Consider the following 19319-nt stretch of genomic DNA (forward strand, 5'->3'; position numbering starts at 1 on the left):
GGGGGGCAGTCCTTGGATAGGACATGCCCCCCAAGGGCACCCTGGGGGCCAGAGAGACCGTCTCTGGCGCCCACAGGTTCACCTCTCGCCCCCACCAAAATCAGGCTTGAAAGAAGCATCTTTTGGTAGCCAACAGAATAGGGGCAGTTTGGGCTTGGGAGGGTGGGGTGTGGCACCTCCAGGGGTTTCCCATCCCTTAAGTGGCCATTCTCTCCTTTCCCTTTCCCTTCCACCCAGACGGAGTCCTCATCAAGGCTCTGAGCCTGGCCTTGGCTGGGGAGGGCAGGGTATAAATAAAAATTATCATCATCATCATCATCATCAAAGACTTGAGACAGGGGAGAGGGAGATCTTGCCAAGTTAAGTCTGGCCAGAAAGAGTGACAACCATGGGTGTAGCCAGGATTTTGGTTAGGGGGGTCTTTCATTTTGGGGGCAGAACCTCAGTTTGCTATGTATTTTTATTGGTTTTTATTGATGGGGGGGACTCCCCCCCTGCCCCCCCCAGCTATGCCTATGGTGACAAGACACTTCCCAGGCAAGTTCAGATACAAGACAGTTTACAGGAGAAAAGGACATTGTATGTGGACCACTCCGTGGGACGGTTGGTCCCTTCCCCTCCAGACCTTGAGCTCCCCTGCGATTTCAGTCGATTGCTGGGAAACCGGGATTGTAGGGGAGAGGGGATGCTTGGGTTGAAAGGTAGTGGTCAAAACTGTACGGTGGCGAGTCCTGATGGGGTTCAGCCCTCGAGAGGGACTGTCTGCAAAACCAGCCTAACCCACACTGAAGGCATGGTTGAAGGGGAGAACCACTACACTGGAGTCTACAAAGCTCCTTTCCCCCCCAAGGTCTGCAGAAGGAGAGGCTGCAAAAACCAACATGAGCAGATGCCAGACTAGGCGCTCCTGCGTAGCTCATTCAGGAATTCATCACTTGCTGTCTGCCAGGCTGTTTTTAAAATATTCGTTTGTTAAATTGTTCCATTTGCCCTCCTGGGCTCCTTTGAGAAGAAGGGCGGGATCAAAATCAAGGAAATACAGTAAAGGAATAACAAGACCTTACTATAACAGCTGCTCAGCCTTCTCTGTGGGGAGGTTACTTTAAGTAATAGGTTTGACCACTGAATGTGTGAGCTTGTGTCTAATGGCTAGAACAAACACTTGCTGGATGTTTAATGGTTATTGTTATTGCATTTGTCTAAAAACCAATAAAAAAATATTATTTTTTGGTTTTTATTTTAAAAAAAGATGGCTGCCAGCAACAGTTAGTCCAAATTTACCTTTCCCCCCACCCCTTTCCAGAGGAAAAGCTTCTATCTCTTCCAGATCCTTCTGAGTCTGCTGAAGCATCTTCCCAGGAAGTTTCCTGAAGGGTGCTCGTCTTGCCCCAAGGCCTCTGCGGATACCGTCATATTGAGGTGGGATGATTTTTTTTCCAGTTTCACAAAATCCAGGACTAAGTGAGGAGGGAAAGGAAAACACAGAGAACAGCCACAGAGAGACGCTTTCACTGCTTGCTTTTTTGTTTTTCTTTTTTAAATATATTTTTAGAATTATTAGCATTATTTGCTGATTTACACACATCTTGGTTGCCAAGATGGCTTCTAAACAGTTTACAAGTGTTAAGCCATGATATATCTATCTAGATACAGTCATACTTCAGGTTGAAGTCCCTTCAGGTTAAGCCTTTTCGGGTTGCGATCCGCGGCGACCCAGAAGTAACAGAGCGCATTACTTCCGGTTTCGCCACTTGCGCATGCGCAGATGCTCAAAATGATGTCATGCACATGTGTGGAAGCAGTAAATCGCGACCCACGCATGCGCAGATGCACGGACGTGGGTTGCGTTCGCTTCAGGATGCAAACGGGGCTCCAGAACGGATGCCGTTTGCATCCAGAGGTACCACTGTATAGATATGCACATACACTCATAATGAAGATGCACGATAAAATAATTCCATCAAGGCACTAAAGAAATATGCACAGTTTTATAACTGAAAAACTTTTCCTTTTATTTATAACTACTTGGTTACATTGCTGTAACCCATCCTGGGACCTAGTTGTGAAAAGGTGGATAAGGAAACTTCCTGCAATGAAGACTGTTATGTACTGAGTTGAATAGGATCCAAACTGCAGCAGTCTGATTGGTCCTAGAACAATAGGATCCAAAATGCAGCAGTCTAATTGGTCCTAGATCAATAGGATTCAGAATGCAGCAGTCTGATTGGTCCAAGAACAATGCAGCAGTATGATTGGTTGGCAGGAACCACCCAATCCTGCTCCAGATAGAAGTGAATCCACAACCTGATTGGCTTACAGTAGAATTCCGGAATTAGCCAATCATGTGCAGCCCATTGTGTAAATAATGTACAGTGGTACCCCGCAAGACGAACGCCTTGCGAGACGAAAAACTCGCAAAACGAAAGGTTTTTTCGTTTTCGAGTTGCCTCGCAAGATGATTTTCCCTATGGGCTTGCTTCGCAAAACGAAGCTTGCCCCGAGGACAGCGGGTCTTCTCTTTTGAAGCAAGGGGCGGCAGGGAGATCGCTTCTCCCCACCGCCCCTTGCTTCAAAAGAGGTCCGGGGGCAGCGGGAAGCGCTTCCCGCTGCCCCCGGACCTCTTTTGAAGCAAGCGGCTGCGCTTCTCCCCGCAGCCGCTTGCTTCAAAAGAGGTCCCGGACCTCTTTTGAAGCAAGCGGCTGCGGGGAGATCGCTTCTCCCCACCGCCCCTTGCTTCAAAAGAGGTCCGGGGGCAGCTGCCCCCGGACCTCTTTTGAAGCAAGGGGCGGTGGGGAGAAGCGATCTCCCGGTGCTCCGAAGTGGGGCGGGGGGGCGGGAACACCTTCCCCCACCGCCCCGCTTCAGAACGGTGCTCCGAAGCAGGGTGGGGGGCGGGAACACCTGCCCCAGCTGCCGGGCTTCGTAGCGCTGCTGCGAAGCCGGGCAGGGTGGGGGGCGGGAACACCTGCCCCAGCCACCCCGCTTCCGAACGCTGCTCCAAAGCGAGGTGGGGGGGCGGGAACACCTGCCCCACCGCCGGGCTTCGTAGAGCTGCTGCGAAGCCGGGTGGGGGGGTGGGAACACCTGCCCCAGCCGCCGGGCTTCGTAGCGCTGCTGCGAAGCCGGGCGGGGGGGCGGGAACACCTTCTGAAGGCGGGCGGGGGGCAAAAGTCTTTGTCCCCCCCTGCCTGCCTTCCCAGGGGCTTTTAAATCGCCCCGGACAGCGGAGAAGTCCTCCGCTGTCCCGGGGCGATTTTAAAATGCCACCCGCCAGCATTTTAAGATCGCCCGGACAGCGGAGAAGTCCTCCGCTGTCCCGGGGTTTTTTAAAATGCTGGGGGTAGGAAGAAAAGCCCCCCCCAGCCTTCAGAAGAGGTTCGGGGACAGACTGTCCCCGGACTTGGTCTGAAGGCGGTTTCCCTAGGAACGCATTAATTGATTTTCAATGCATTCCTATGGGAAACCGTGCATCGCAAGACGAAAAAACCGCAAGACGAAGAGACTTGCGGAACAAATTAATTTCGTCTTGCGAGGCACCACTGTATATAAAGCAGATACTGTGAGGGGACTTTCATTCATTCCTCCTCACCACTATGAGCTGAATAAAGAGCATGGAATCACTTTGCGACTCTGAGTACATTTCAAAGACCATGCATACAAAGGATAGATACCAACTCTAAGGGCGCCAGGTTCCTTTGGGGCCCCCAATACAATTTTTGGGGGGAGTGAAATATACCAACTCAGTACATAACAGGGAGCCAGGTCCCCTCAATGTTGAGAACGATCCGTACTGTTGCGGCATTTGGCCTCCCCCCCCCCGGCTCCTCGCACCATCCTGTGCACATGATGTACATGTCATTGCCCCCCCAGTCTTCTGCTCAAGAGACCTTGGGCCAGCCACCCACTCTCAGCCTAACCGACTGTACTTCACAGGGCCGTTGTCATGATTAATTGAGGAGGGGGACCACCACAAACGCCCCCTTGAGCTCCTTCGAGAAAAAAAGGTGGAGTATAAATCCAATGCAAAAAAGAAGAAAGTAGAGCGAGAAAAGGAGGCGGCAGAGCCAGAACTGGGCACGGCAGGGGCACCCAAACATCATTCCTACTCACCGGTTGCAATGGCATTTACTGTTCCTTGGTGCTTTGACTCCTGAGCAATGATTTCTAGGGGTAGAAATGCCCGCCGTGTGCTTGGTCAGAAAGGGCTGCCACTCCCCGAATGACAAACAAATGTTGAACAAATGTTGAAGCAGGGAGAGATGCCAGCAACAGGTTTTGCCAGGGGCTACAGGGTGAACACAGGGGCACGGGTGGCGCTGTGGGTTAAACCACAGAGCCTAGGGCTTGCTGATCAGGAGGTCGGCGGTTCGAATCCCCACAACAGGGTGAGCTCCCGTTGCTCGGTCCCTGCTCCTGCCAACCTAGCAGTTCAAAAACACGTCAAAGTGCAAGTAGATAAATAGGTACCGCTCCGGCGGGAAGGTAAATGGCATTTCCGTGCGCTGCTCTGGTTCACCAGAAGTGGCTTAGTCATGCTGGCCACACGACCCAGAAGCTGTACGCCAGCTCCATCGGCCAATAAAGCAAGATGAGCGCCACAACCCCAGAGTCGGTCACGACTGGACGTAATGGTCAGGGGTCCTTTTACCTTTACCTTTTTACAGGGTGAACACAGTTTAGGGGAGCCGACTCCTGGCTGCCTATTCCAGCACCACCAAGGGAATTGCAGTAGCCCAATGGCAGAGCACATGTCTCCGCAGGCCAAAGGTAGCGGGTTCAGTTAGGAGAAGTCACAACGCTTAGCCACACCATTTTGGAAATGGCAGCATTTTCCCCATTCCCTGGCACATTCTGCCCCTAACTCGCTCTAGAGGCAAGTGAAAAATTAACGGCTTGGCTCAGCATGGACTCGTTTAGGATAGCCACTGACAGGGCAAATGAAAGCTGTACATGACTGTGGAAAACTTGTTCTTTCACTTCATCCTGCCCTTCTGATTCCTGCCTTGCAGGTGGTTGAACCAAATGACCCCTTGGCTTCTCCCAACACTACGATTCCATCATTCATCTCCAGCTAAAACCTAAGGCTAAGAATGTGAGACTGCATTTTCTGTCCCTTCATCCTCTGGTGCTTGGTAAATTCAGGTTGTGCAGCTACAGTGTTTGTGCAAGAAACCCTCCTCCCAAAATATTGGACTTTCTGCAGTAAGGAAAAGTGACGGTGTGGGAGATCAGCTGCGTTGACCCAATGTCATCTAACCACCTCACAAACAAATCAGAACAAGCACTTATTAAATAGCCAACCATCCTGCAAATATATCAGGATGAATCTACTATATGTTTTGGAAAATGGTTTGTACGTTGCCTGTTTTCTAGGCATTCTGACACCTCTTGGGATACCAAACCTGACAAGAGTGTTCCTGAGGTGAGGCGTTTAGGTTTTAGGTACCATTTTGAATCAAGATGGCGGCCCCAAATGTGACTTTGCCTTGACTGTACCTCCTCGTTTGGCATAAGTATGACCAGCTCTCAAGATATTGCCGCCAAACTTGCTGTGAGAGCTCTTGAGGCGGGTGCGGCAGTTTTTGTGGACACTGGGATCCCAGGTGCCATTTTGAATAAAAGATGGCAGACCAACTTCGATGTGACTTCACCTGCTTTATGATGTGATGGGGCCAATCTCACAAATCACATTATCCATTTTTTAAAAAACACAGTATTTTGGGGTTTCTAAAAATTCCCTGGGCAGCACCACACTTAATAAGCAGGTGATCTGGAAGTTTTTAAGGGCAGGGAACTGTCCTCTGCTGCTGTTGTTTCCCAGAGACATTGTCTGAAGCACCATGTGCATTACTAATGAATGACCGCCCAATAATTTCATAACAAACATAACTTGCCTAACAGCCTGATGGCTCCATCTCTCAAAGTGGTTTGGGGGTTTTCCAGGTAAGCAAAGGCCTGATCCAGAAGGATGGCTTCCCCTTGTTCTCTGTAGCGCTTCACCTGGGAGGCAGGTCCAAAAGAGAAGGGAGCTGTGTGAGGAAATTCTCCCTTCCTTCCAATCCATGCCATTCCTCACGAGCAAGGATGGAGCCTGGGCAGGGTCAACCCAAGCCTACCAGTCTTGCACAAGAACATCAGTAGAACGTACTGGACCAGGTCAGCAGTCCATCTAGTCCAGCATCGTGTTCTCTCAGGAGCCAACCTGATGACTCTTCTAGGAAACCCACAAACAGGATTTGAACACAAGACCAACACTCCCCTCCTGTGGTTCCCAGCAACTGGGTTTCAGAAGCGTGGCTGTCTCCAACCGCAGTTCGAGGTGGCGGATTTGGGGAGAGACCCTCGCTCAGGGCGCCACGAGACTTGGCGGCCGGCGGCCTATCTGGGGGGTTTTGGAGCGTATTTCGGCGGAGCGATTGGGGAGGAGGGGGCTTGTTGCCGGATTCTTCAGCTGGGTCAGAGATCCGCTGCTGGGGGGTCCCTGGGCCGAGTTGTGAGCACGGCCTGCTGAAGGGAGATCCAGCCGATTGCGCGACGGGGACGGCTGGGGCTCTCCGGCTAGGGCGCGTGGCTGGCTGGCTGGATGGCTGGCGAGGGAGCAGGTGGGGAGGAGGCGGGGGTCCTCACTCTCTTAGGAAACGCACCCGCCAGTGGCGTAGCGTGGGGGGTGCCAAGGGTGCCGGCCGCACCGGGCGCAACATCTGGGGGGGGGCGCGAGTCCAGAGGGAAGGGACAAGTTCCTTCCTCCGCCGGGCTCCTCGCAGCCACCGCCAGCCTTGCGCCCTAGCGCGCGCGCGCCCCCCGCCGCCGCTGCGGCTGCGCTCCACTCACTGCTCGCAGGAGGAGCAGCCGCTGCAGCAGCGCCAACGCCGCCACCGACGCCTGGCCGGCACGGGCAGCCTCCGCACCCCGACGCGCCACCGGGCCTCGCCGCGCCCTGCGCTCCCCAAAAACCTCCGAGAGGAAGCCGGTGGGCGGGCGAGGCCCGGCTAAGCCTCTCGCCAGTGGGTTAAGAGGCTTTCGGTTTCGTCAGCAAGTTTGGCGGGCTTGCTCACGAGTAAATGAGTGGTGGATCATCCCCCTAAGGGGGGGTGTGTGTGCTAAAGAAAGGCTTCCGGTTTAAGTTCTTTGTTACGCTGAATGTTTATCTTTTAAAGATACATAGTAATAATAAAAATAAATGAGAAAAACGAAAGGCGTTGGATTTTGCTGTGCATGGTGCCCTTTGGGAACTGGCAAGGTGGTTTTTGAAGCTACTGCTGCAGAGTGGCGTAGCGTGGGGGGTGCAGGGGGGCCCGGTCGCACCAGCCGCACTGGCCGCAACATCTGGGGGTTAGGGTTAGGGGCGCAAATCCACTGGTTAGGGGGCGCAAATTACTTGCCTTGCCCCGGGTGCTGACAACCCACGCTACGCCACTGGCACCCGCGCACCCGATTGCCACGAAGTCCGAAGGGTGCGTGTGTGGAATTAAAAAGCAAAAACGAGATACGGGCAGGGCAGGCAAAGAGTTTTCCGCAAGAGGATGGAGGACAGGTTGAAGAGAAAATCCTTTCGCTTTTCTGGGGTGCAGGGAAGTCTCAGAGCCGGAGGTTGGGGAAGGGACCCCCTTTGCTCTGCCCTCTTCTCCCGTCTTAGATTCGCATGGGGGTCCCCGCCCGAGCTTGCCTGGCCACCGGGCCACACAAGGGCCGCGCTCTACGCGGCGCGCCTTGCTAGCCACGCAGCTGTCCTCCGCGGCTGCGGAGCGGCCCTGCGCCGGTGCCCAGCCCCTCTGGGCGCCCGCTGTGCTGCCAATGACAAGCGGGCGACGTCGCGGGCGGGGAAGGCGTCACTTTCTTTCCCGATCCTTCATCCTCCCAGTCTTCCAGCCCTTTTTTGAGTTGGAAGCTCGTCTTGTTCGCCCTTCTCCTTTCTTCACCCTGCGCGCAATTTTCCTCCCTCGTCTCCCTCCCCATTTCTCTCTCCTTCCTTCCTTCCTTCCTGACTGACTGGCTTGGGCTCTGGCTCTGGCTCTGACTCGGGCAGCCACAGCGTCGGCGGTGTTGGCGATCGGCGGCGCGGGGGGATGGCCCTCCCGGGGGAGCCGGCGCTGCTCAATGGGGTTGCCAAGGAGACAGGCCGGCCGCCCCCTCCCCCGGCCCGGCGCCCCCTGCCGCGCCGGTGCCCGTTATCGAGCTGGTGCGCGCCGGGCGCTCTATAAAAGCCGCGGACGCGCCAAGCGTCGACAGGCAGAGCCAGCGCGGCGGCGACGCTCTGCTGGAGGGGCGCCCGAGATTATTGGGGGGGCAGAGCCCCCCAAACGAATTTTTGAGGGGGCTCGGGCCCCCTCAGGCCCCATGGAGTCGGCGCCTATGTACAAGAATAAGATGGGAGTAGGCTTTTCTCTTTCGGCTCAAACCAGGGACCTCTCCCTGCAAATGGCACATGGTTGCTATTTGACATCACAATGAATTTATTTTGTACACATAGGGGTGCCTCCCCACCATGCCAGGATCCTGAGACCCACACATATCTGGCAGGACGGCGCCAAACAAAGGGTCCTGGACCAAAGTATTTTCTGAGATCTTTTTGATAACTGGGCCAACAATTCACCCTTCCCCTTGTCTGGCTCTTTTGAATTTGTATGTTTGGATCAAGACCTTAATAACAAGGAACTGATTTTGTATCTGTTGACACTGGCTGGGACCACAACTGCCAAATTTTGGAAGACCTCAGCAGGGCAAATTCCTTGCTCCTTCCCAGAGATGAGACTGTCAAGGCCTTTCTTCCGTGGAGATTGGCAACTGGTGTCCCTGGGACCAAACTGCCCTCCTGAGACAAATCAGCTTGTCTGAGCCACAAACACGTCTTGAGGAACTGGATTTATTGGATTCTCCCTCCTCCCTCCTCCCTCCTCCCTCCTCCTTCAAGCCCAACTGCCTTTAACTGTCACACACACACTGTCCTAACTGTCACCTGCCTGTCACACTCCATCCTCAGCCATTCAGCACGCAGCACACCCCAAGGTTCCATCCTCCTCTCACGGCCCACCCACTGCTCTCACTTTACCTTATATCCCACAAATGTTTCTCTACACAGCATTTTACCACATGTCCCTTAATATACAAACCTACACAAGTCAGTTAACAATGACAAACACCACACACACACACACACACACACACACACACACCCCTGAACGATTTCGGTCTGGCACCACCTCTTTCCTTCGAGGTTTTTAAGCCAAGGATGGATGGCCATCTTTCGGGGATTCTTCTGGTGGGATTCCTGCATCGCAGGGGGTGAACTAGATGGCCCTTGCAGGTCCCTTTCAGGTCTATAATTCTGTGATCATGGATGCATAGAGACATTTGCAGAAGGGGGTGAGCCGGAGGAAGTGGGGCAAGCTGAGAAGCCCCCTTGCAAGGGTTTGGGAGATGGCAGAAAGCAAGGAGGGTGGAAGGAAGATAAACCAGGCAAGGGGAATCCTCTCTGGATTAAAAGGAGAACCATGCAGGGAACAGCTCAGTCCAAGAATTGCCTGGCTCTGTGCAGGTCTGGAGCCACTGTGAGCCTACCAGGGGTTGACTTCCCTGAATATTTTCTGTTTATCGGTCACAAAGAACGGCAGTGCCCAGACCTGGAGACTCTGTGGCTTATTGAGTCTGGGGTGGGGGACCTCAGGGACCCAAATGCACCCCTTGGGCGTCTCTGTCTGGTCCCCAATTCTCCCAATCACTGGGAGTTGCTGTCCTTGACTCGGACAATGCCTCTTGCTGGCCTGCGTGGAGGGTCGAGAGCAGGGGTATGCAGAACCTAGTCGGCTGCACAGAGGTGACATTTTACATCCATTGTCCCACCCACTTTGCCTCTGGCTCTACCCATTGCTAGCATGTGGCCCCCAAAAGGTTTCGCAGACGGGAAAGCGGCCCTCGGCTGCAAAATGTTCCCCCACATCCCTGTCCCATGACATCCTTTCCCATCCCTTTCTCACCCTGCTCCTGATTTTTCAGCATCTCATTGCTGGTGAGGAATCTTCAGAGGCCACTCTGCAAGCAAGGACAACCTTATTATACCCTACCCATCTAACTGGGTTGCTCCAGCTACTCTGAGTGGCTTCCAACATATAAAAAAATTCAATAAAACATTAAAAACCTCCCTATACAGGGCTGCCTTGAGATGGCTCAGGGGTAAGATAACTCCATACCCTCCAACATTTCTCCAATGAAAATAGGGACACCCTAAGGAAAAAGGGGACATTCCAGGATCAAATAAGAAACTGGGAGGGCTTCTGTAAATCTGGGACTGTCTCTGGAAAATAGGGACACTTGGAGGGTCTACTGGCCATCACTGCCTCCTGTGGGAGGGAGTTCCATAGTTTGTGCTTCAGGAAGAAGTCCCTCTTTTTATCTGCTCTGAATCTTCCAACATTCAGCTTAATTGGATGTTCACGAGTTCTAGTGTTACAAGAGAGTGATCAAAACTTTTCTCTATCTACTTTTTCAGTGCAATGCAAAATTTTATAAACTACCATAATGTTGCCTCTTACTAGCCTCCAAAGAAGCATTGAGAATTCAAAGCCAATCTCCTTGCCCTAGTAGTCTAGAAATGGCTGAAGTTAGGGAAATAGGAGTCTAGATTTGTTTACCTTTAGAAAACTAGTTTCAAGAGCTGACCTCATCTATGCCACCCTTTGTGAGACAGAACACCCACTCGGGGGAAAATATTCCTTGACAAATGAATGAATGAATAAAAAAAAACGCATAAGCTTTCTTTTGAACACAGTAGCAGACTTTGGGCTGTCAAATTTCAGTGGCACCCTGTGTGACACTAAAATTCAACACACACACACAATACCTCTCATACTCCCTCTACGGCACTGTTGTGGTACCCCCTGCAGTGTGCTGCCCAGTGCAGCTGAACCAGCCTTGCTACCCTAAAACCACCTCCGCTGAACATGGCAACAGGTTTCCTTGAGTACTTACTTTTCTGCTTCTGCTAGATTGACTGCTCCGTCCAGGTGGGAAAGTAGGATGTGCATGATGTGCCCGTGTCTCCCTTTCTTTAAATAAGACCTCTCATTAAACAGACACCCTCCACTCCCCTCTGATAAGATTATTGCTCTGCATTCCAGAGCCTAGGATTCCATTGTGAAGCCTGAAGTCGGGGGGGGGGGGGCGACATGGATCTGACTGGGCTTTGAGGGCAAAAAAGTCTTTTTGATTAGCTGTTAACGCTCCCCCTTTAAAAAGTGCATTTAATTCAATTGTTATTTTTCTTTATATCCCAAAGCAGGCCCAGGACCATATCGTTAATTAGCACTGAGTCACCCGTGAGTGACTGGGAAGATGAAGAAGGTGATGCTGATTATCATCATAGTATAGCATCACAGAGTTGGAAGAGATCCCTAAGGGTCCTCTAGTCCAACCCCCTGCAACCACAGCTAAGGGATCCCCTAAGGCAGCCTTTCTCAACCTGTGGGGCCCCAGATATTGTTGAACTACAACTCCCATCATCCCTAGCTAGCAAGGCCAGAGCTCAGGGATTATGGGAGTTGTAGTCCAACAACATCTGGGGACCCACAGGTTGAGAACCACTGCAGGAGTTCAGCAATGTAATTAAAAAGTAGTTAGTGCTGAAGACACATATAGTGGTTGAGGACAGTGTGAGGCCAAAGGAGGGAAGGAAGAGGTGAATGATAATTGTTTTTAATGACCATGTGCTGGAACTACTAGATAAGGTGAGTCGTCTTTCGACAAGTAACAAAACCAACCACCATTTGACTTAGGCAGCAGCTAATTGGCCTCTTCAGAAGAACGGTGTGAGCAGAAAGCTGTTAATGAAAGGGGCAAGAGTCCTCAATATATACAAGGGGTGGCTTCAAGAGAAAGGGCCTTCTCCATATGATCCCTACCTCAATTTATGCCTGCAGGCACAAGGAATCCTAGGCTTCAATGCTTTTTATGTGTGCATGATATCTGATTTGAGTATTTTCATCTTGGGCTCCCTACTGAGCACTTATTTGCTTTATCCTTTATACTGATTTATATACAGTTATATATATATTTCTTTTCCTGATAGTGTTTGTATGGTTTTGTCATGGCCTTTGGCTAGTACAATAAAGTATATCTTGCTTTGATTTGCTTTATAGTACTCTTGTCTTCAAAGCTAGCACCCAAACACAGACACTTTGTTCAAGAGAAGGGCTGATCACTCCAGGAGTGTGATCCTATTAAATGTTGATTTGAAGTTTTACATCTGCCCAACCCCTGAAGGCAATAACCATTTTTAGAAAAACAAGACACAATGTTGTTCCTGGATAAGGGAGACATAATGACACATGTAGGGAGGAGGGTATTGGTTTGTGGTGTTTGTTTTTGTTTTGTTCTTGCTTTTATAATGTATTTTGTGCTTCGATGTTGCATTTTTATGTTGTGAACTGCCCTGAGATCTGCAGATGAAAGGCAGTATACAAATTTAATAATTTAAAAGCCTTGCTGGCAGGGGCCAGTGGCCCACCTAGCCCAGCATCTTGTTCTCACAGTGGCAGCCTAGATGCCCCAATGGGAAACCAGAAAGCGGAACCTGAGCACAAGAGGACTCGCCTCTTCTGATGTTTCCAGCAACTGGGATTCAGATGCAATACTGTCTCTGACTGTGGAGGAAGAGCATAGTCATCGTGGCTATCAGTTATTGATGACCTAAGCCATCCTTGTAGGTGACCTTCACTGCCTCCTGCGGAAGCAAGTTCCACAGTTCATGCACTACGTGAATAAGTCCTTTTGTTTATCTCTCCTGAATCTTCCAACATTCAGCTTCATTGGATGTCCATGCTCTAGTGCTATGTGGGAGGAAGAAAAAACTTCCCTCTGCCCACTCTTTCCAGGCCATGCACAATTGTATAATCTTTTATCATGTCGCCTCTTACTTGCCTGTCTCTGAACTAAAAAGTCCCAAATGCCGCAACCTTTCCTCATAGGAGAGTTGCTCCATTGTCTCTGATGGTGCATGACAACTCACTTGAGGATCTTGGGCAAGCCAGCCGCTCCTTCCTGAGCTTAATCTACCTCACAGGGTTGTTTTGAATTGGGGCAGTAGCCTTCATGTTCACCTTTGAGGAAAAGCAGAAAACCAAACAACGCATAATAATGAGTTCCTTTTTATTAAGGTTTTGCAAGTCCACACGTTATGTTATTGGACACCAATCACACACTAGTGATCTACTTCACTGCAATGGTGGATGGGCACATGATCTGCCCAGCAGTTCAGAGATGAATGGGCAGTATCCTATACCCAGCTCCCTTGCTGACCTTCACACACCCTTAACTGACCCATGCAAAATACATGAAAGTCACGTCTCTCTTCCCCCACCCTCCCTTTATCGCTGAACTTCCAGATCAATGAAATGCAGAAGTGGCAAACTCTCCTTGCTTTGTATAATTCCTTGTCATTGTCAAGATCAAACAGTGCATGAAAGTGAAATGATGGCTCACTGGAAAGCATCACTGGAAAGGTCAGGCCAGCCTCTGTTCAAGTAGTTGTTCAGAGCAGCATCTAACCATCAAGGATCAGCCTTTGAAGGAGTACATCTTAGATCCAGAAACACCCATGTAAAGTAGCTGCCCTGTTCATCTTCTGTAGCATCCTGCCCTGGTTTCTTGTGCACAGAAAACCCAGAAATACATCACACAATATGTTTTGATAAGCTATACAGTGTTAAGAATTGCAAGACTGTAACATCTTTAAGATGGAGAAACATAAGAGAAGCCTTGCTGGTTCAGGCCAAAGACCCATCTAGTCCAGCCTCCTGTTCTCACAGTGGCCAACCAGATGCCCCAAAAGAAAGCCCCCAAGCAGGACCTGAGCAAAAGAGCACCCTCCCCTCCTAAGATTCTCAGCAACTGGTATTCAGAAGGATGCTGCCTCTAGAAGTGGAGGCAGAACATAGCTATTGTGGCTAGCAGCCATCTATAGTTTCTCCATGAGAGCCATCTTCAAATATCTTAAGGGAAAGCTTGTTTTCTCCTGCTCTGAAGGGTAGGACCAAAACAAGGAGATTCCAACTAAACACAAGGAAGAACTTTTTGGAGGTAAGAGCTGTTTGACAGTGGAACAGACTCCCTCCACAGGTGATGGGCTCTCCTTCATTGGAGGTTTTTAAGCAGAGCTTGGATGGTCATCTGTCATGGATGCTTTAGTTGAGGTTCCTGCATTGCAGGGGGGTGGACTAGATGGGTGTCTCTTCCAACTCCATGATTCCCATCAGCCTCAGCTGCTGTGACCATTGATCATGGATGATGGGGACTGTGGTAGATACAGAGAAAGTGAGTCATGCTTATGTCCCATTGCTGTGAACAGAACTTCAACCAATTTCTACTAACATATCTCAGTAATTTTACTGCGACTGAACATCACAATTTTTCTCTGGATTGGAAAATATTAAAACTTGCATTGGCCCCTCTTTAACCACCCATGTTTTTAACCACCCATCATCTTTAACCACCCATGTTTCTCATACTTTAAATTCTTACCCCTCTTGACACCCCCCCCCAAAAGTGGATTTAAAAATCTGCTGTGTGAGCACTTTTCATTGCAGGACTTACACTGGGGAGACCCGCAACATAGTCCTCCTTGATGAACATCACCTGTGTAGTAGCAAACAATGTCCCTGAATTTCAATAGCTTGCCATTTATCATTTTTGTTCTGTAAACAAAAAATGCTAAAGGTTCCAAAATAACCGATATAACCTATTCAGTTTTGCCATTTTGCTGTTTTTTTGTCTCAGCAAAAGTATTGGGTTTAAAAAGAAGTTTCATATGGTTTTTCAAATGAAAACTAATCCAGGGAAACTGGTTAAAGTGCTCTTCTCCTGATGCAACACACTCAGCTTTATTTTGGAACATTTTAACACGCTGAGATGCACTTGAATTCTGATCAGGGTAGAAAAATGCCCCATAAAATCCCCCCCCCCCATTGCTTGGTTTCTGACTAGGAGGGCTAAGGTGCCACAAGACTCTTCCTTGTTCTTGGTGCAAGAGGCTAACCTGGCTGGGTGCCCCTCTGGGATTAATCTGCCTTGAGCATCACAGCAGACATGTTTTAGCCTAAGCCTGAGAAACAGATAACACAGAGACTCTTCAGGAGTTAATCCTTGTATCCAACCTGGAAACTTCACATTTTAGACAGCCCACTCCTTTTCATTGAAATAAACTCACTAGGGGAAAGCAGTGGAGGCTGGTGCTCTTTGGGATTGGTGGGACAGAAGGCAAAGGAGCCCAACAGTAGGTGGCACCTGGGCCAATTAGGTCAATTAGTAGGTGGCACCTAGGCCAATTAGTAGGTGGCACCTGGGCAAAGCCAATTAAGTCTCATTTTGTCCCCATCCTGCCTCTGGCAGGGCAGCACTGAGACTAAGGAGGAAGAAGTTGACATTCAATAGCAACCCTCAGACTGGGTCTAAGGAGGAGGGCAGGTGGGTGAGGGGCTGGATGAGGCCAGCCTGAGGTTGGTAGAGCTGTGCCCCAACAGGCACTCCTGGGGCGAGGCTTTCAGGATGCCAGAGGAAATGTTTTCACAAGCCAACGGCAACCCAGTTTTGCTTTTTTTCCCTCCCTGCAAGAAAGATCCAAAATGTGGGAGTGGGAATGGAGAGATCAAGATGACCGCTTAATCCCTTATCTCCTCCCCGATCCAACAGAATTAGAAAATATTCCACCTAAAGCAAAACACAATGGACTGGTTGTCTAGCATCACAAAGGCAAACACCATAAAATCTATTTCCACATCACTTGGGTGAATTATATAAAAGCAGAATGTCCCGTTCATTCGTGGGAGACTTTGTCTTCACCGAATGTACTCTGAGGTGGAGCACATGCACCAATATCTACGGAATCTTCTTCGAATTGAACAAATTGAACTATTAAAAAAAAAATCAAACCAGTCCCAAATCTTGAAGCTTAGATACTGTAGATACAGGAGCAATAACAAACAAACAAACAAACAAACAAACAAACTCCTAACCTTCCAGTATCAACAAGAAGCAGATTCCTCCTGCCTTCACTTGATTGCAGGTATTGTTTGGGCTTGAGTGTAAATCAAATTACTTAATTAGGCTGGAAGAAACAGCAGGAGTGGGATTTGTCAATGGGCTTTAATTCCTCAACCGAAAATTTTCTCCAGGTGTAAGGTAAAGATAACAGCTGCTTCCCGCCCCCCCCTTGTTTTCAAACACACCCTTTTGAAAGCAGGACAAGTTTCTGTTCCTGGGATGGAAGCTGAGTGGGGTTGTCTTATATAGGAAAGGTCCTCCAGGACTGGTCCAGGTTCTTTGAGTTCCTGAATGAATATGAACATAAGAACATAAGACGAGCCCATCTAGTCTAGCATCCTGCCACCTAGATGACCCAATGGGAAACCCACAAGCAGGTCCTGAGTATAATGGCAACACTCTCTCCACCTGCAATTCCCAGCAGCTGGTATTCAGAGGCACAATGCCTCCAAAAGTGGAAGGAGAATCTAAGAAGCACCTGCTGGATCAGGCCAAAGGCCCATCTTGTCAAGCGTCCTGTTCTCCCATTGGCCAACTAGATACCCCAATGGGAACCCTGAAAGCAGAACCCGAGCCCAAGAGCCCTCTCGCCTCCTGTGGTTTCCAGCAACTGGTATTCAGTAGCATGACTGTCTCTGACCATGGAGGCAGTGCAGAGCCAGCTCTACTATTAGGTAAACTGTGGCCCCCAAGGTAGCAGCCCTGAGGGCCCCCCCACCTGCTTTGCTGCCTGTTCAGAAGCAGTGCTGTTATTAGTGCCGAATTCAGCTGAAATGTCTGAAATTGTGCAAGATCTTGCGAGTGCACATGATTTCAGCAAGATCTTGCCTGAAATTAGTGGTGATGTTGGTGCTGCGTCTCTGCCAGTGGTGGTGGTAGGGCAGAGAGAGGTGTGGCATTGGTGGGAGCAGGTATGGTGGCGATGGGAGCAGGGCAAGGGGACACTCCCCCTTTTGCTTCAAGCGGTGAAATGGGATGCACCACCCTCAAGGCAGTGCCCAGCTGTCATGGTTAATAGCCATTGATAGCCCTCTCCACCATGACTTGGTCCAGTGCTCTTTTCAAGCCTTCCATGTTGGTGGCCATCACCACTTCCTGTGGGAGGGAGTTCCACAGTTTAACTCTGTGCTGAATGCAAAACTTCTTTATCTGTCCTGAATCTTCCAATGTTCAACTTCATTAGATACCCACAAGTCCTAGTGTTAGGAGAGAACTTGTGGACATCTCATGAAGCTGAAAGCTGGCAGTGTCTCCCACCACCCCTGGGCACAGCAGGGTAGATAAGCCTGACAAGGAGAATTAAAACAACAACAACACCTCCCAATATGAGGCACAACTAATGGTGTTTGGGATGCAGCTATATAAATGGTTAATGGCCAATTGTTACTCTGGTACACCATTCCCTGTGTGTTTAGAGGAACATTTATTTTTCTGTCATACTTTTTGCATTTACTGTGGGGAATTAACATGGATGGACACACACATGGGGGTGGGGGGCAGCTGGAACACCTGGAGGATAATCAGATCTAGCAACCTTCCCTGTGAATCAGAAAGGATGCATGCCCTCCCTTCACCATCGATGTGAATAAATCTTCATGTAATATTTTGTGCACTCTCCACAACAACCAGTATCAATCTTAAATGAATTAATGTTGAGGGAATTGGCCCTTGGGAGCAGTTAATTGATGTTGCGCCTACCTTGCAAATATAAGATGTGAGACACTTGGCTTGCCAGTAGTACATGTGAAAAGGATCTAGGGATCTTAGCAGACCACAAGCTTAACAATGAGTCAACAGTGTGATGCAGCAACAAAAAAAGTGAATACTACTCCAGGCTGCATCAACAGAAGTCTAGTGTCCTGATCATGGGAAGCCATAGTACTGTTCTACTCTGCCTTAGTCAGACCTGGAATAAATACTGTGTACAGTTCTGGTGTCACAATTTAAGGAGGATACTGACAGGCTGGAACGTGTGCAGAGGAGGGTGACCAAGATAATCAAGGGTCTGGAAAGCAAGACTTATGAGGAATGCTTGTGGGAGTTAGAAAAGAGGGGACTGGGAAGAGATATGAAAGCCATCTTCAAATAACTCAAGGGCTGTCTCATGGAAGATGGAGCAAGCTTGTTTTCTGCTGCTCTAGAGTGTAAGATGCAAACCAATGAATTAAAATTATAAGAAAGGAGATTCTGGTTAAACATTAGGATGACCTTCTGACAGTATCAGCTGTTCAACATTGGAACAGACTCCCTTGGAAGGTGGTGGGGTCTCCTTCATCAAAGGTTTTCTAATGGAGTTTGGAGGGCCACCTGTCAGGGATTCTTCAGCTGTGCTTCCTGCATTGCAAGAGGTTGAGCTAGATGGTGCTTGGGGTACATCCCAACAATTCTACGATTCTATGCTCAAACAGCATTTGCAGATTTTTTAAAGACTGCCAGAAGCAGTGAACGGAGACTGTATAGCAGGCAAACAATGCTTTTTTCACACAACTTTCAATTCTCCAGTGCACAGAGATGATGGTCTCCACTTTCTATTTTTCAAGCCCCAGTTGGCTGTGATATTAACAGCCTTAATAACCTCTCCCTGCAAAAGTATACCACAGTAAATTTGAAGGCCTTAAGGATTTGGTGCCTGTTAACTGGACACAGGCTCCCCATGCCCTGATAAGATAAGATGAATTATGTCACCAATTGTATTAGTTGTATTATTTATCAGTTTGTATCTCTACATACAAATTAACATGTGGACAGTTTATCTGGATCTCTGTCCTCTACCCTAGTCCCCGAAGTCTAATTGCCCACCAATAGGTTTTGACTGGCCTTTCTCTGTCAATCAGACAAAGCAGGACACTCTATCTGTGTGCTTTAAATGTCTGGTGTGGATCTGCCCCCAAAGCTCCCTTTCTTTTAAGTTTGGTATTTTACATGGCATGGAAGTTGGTTCTTAATCTTGGCTCCTCTCATGCCAAGCTCAAGACACCAGCCAGGTAATGCTGGCAGAACAATTGTCTTCTCCAGGGATTCCTAGGGAACTTTGCCCATGCATGGATTGTTCCAATAACCTTCAAAATGTTTCCGTAGGCAAATTCAGGTGGTGGTTCAGAGCTGTGTGGAACTGCTTACCTACCTCACCTGAGAAATATTCTGTTATTGAAAGGAAATACTTCCTATGCAACTCCTTGAGTGTTTTCCCCTCCGCAAGAATCTCCAGATTCATTTCTCTTGAGAAGGAATCTCTCAGCAACTCATATCAAAATCCTTTCTCCCATTCCTGCAGGGCAGAGACAATGGGA

At 49.4% G+C, this 19319-nt stretch overlaps 1 protein-coding gene and 1 long non-coding RNA gene across 4 annotated transcripts in view; one reads left to right on the top strand and one right to left on the bottom strand.

The window, feature by feature from the left end:
- Window positions 1–19319, bottom strand: part of QRFP (pyroglutamylated RFamide peptide) — a 31925-nt gene that overhangs the window by 8335 nt on the left and 4271 nt on the right. Inside the window, exon 1 of one of the 2 annotated variants that reach the window (XM_082207900.1) lies at window positions 8712–8945. The exons of the other annotated variant lie outside the window; for it this stretch is intronic. The gene's annotated coding sequence lies outside the window, so the exon portion shown is untranslated. Of the gene's footprint in view, window positions 1–8711; window positions 8946–19319 lie in introns of those variants that run through there. 2 annotated transcript variants of the gene reach the window in all.
- Window positions 1–19319, top strand: part of LOC309523771 — a 137138-nt gene that overhangs the window by 1005 nt on the left and 116814 nt on the right. The gene's annotated exons all lie outside the window — the stretch shown is intronic.

This window comes from Podarcis vaucheri, assembly GCF_965113315.1.
Source record: "Podarcis vaucheri genome assembly, chromosome: Z".
Classification (NCBI taxonomy): Eukaryota; Metazoa; Chordata; class Lepidosauria; order Squamata; family Lacertidae; genus Podarcis; species Podarcis vaucheri.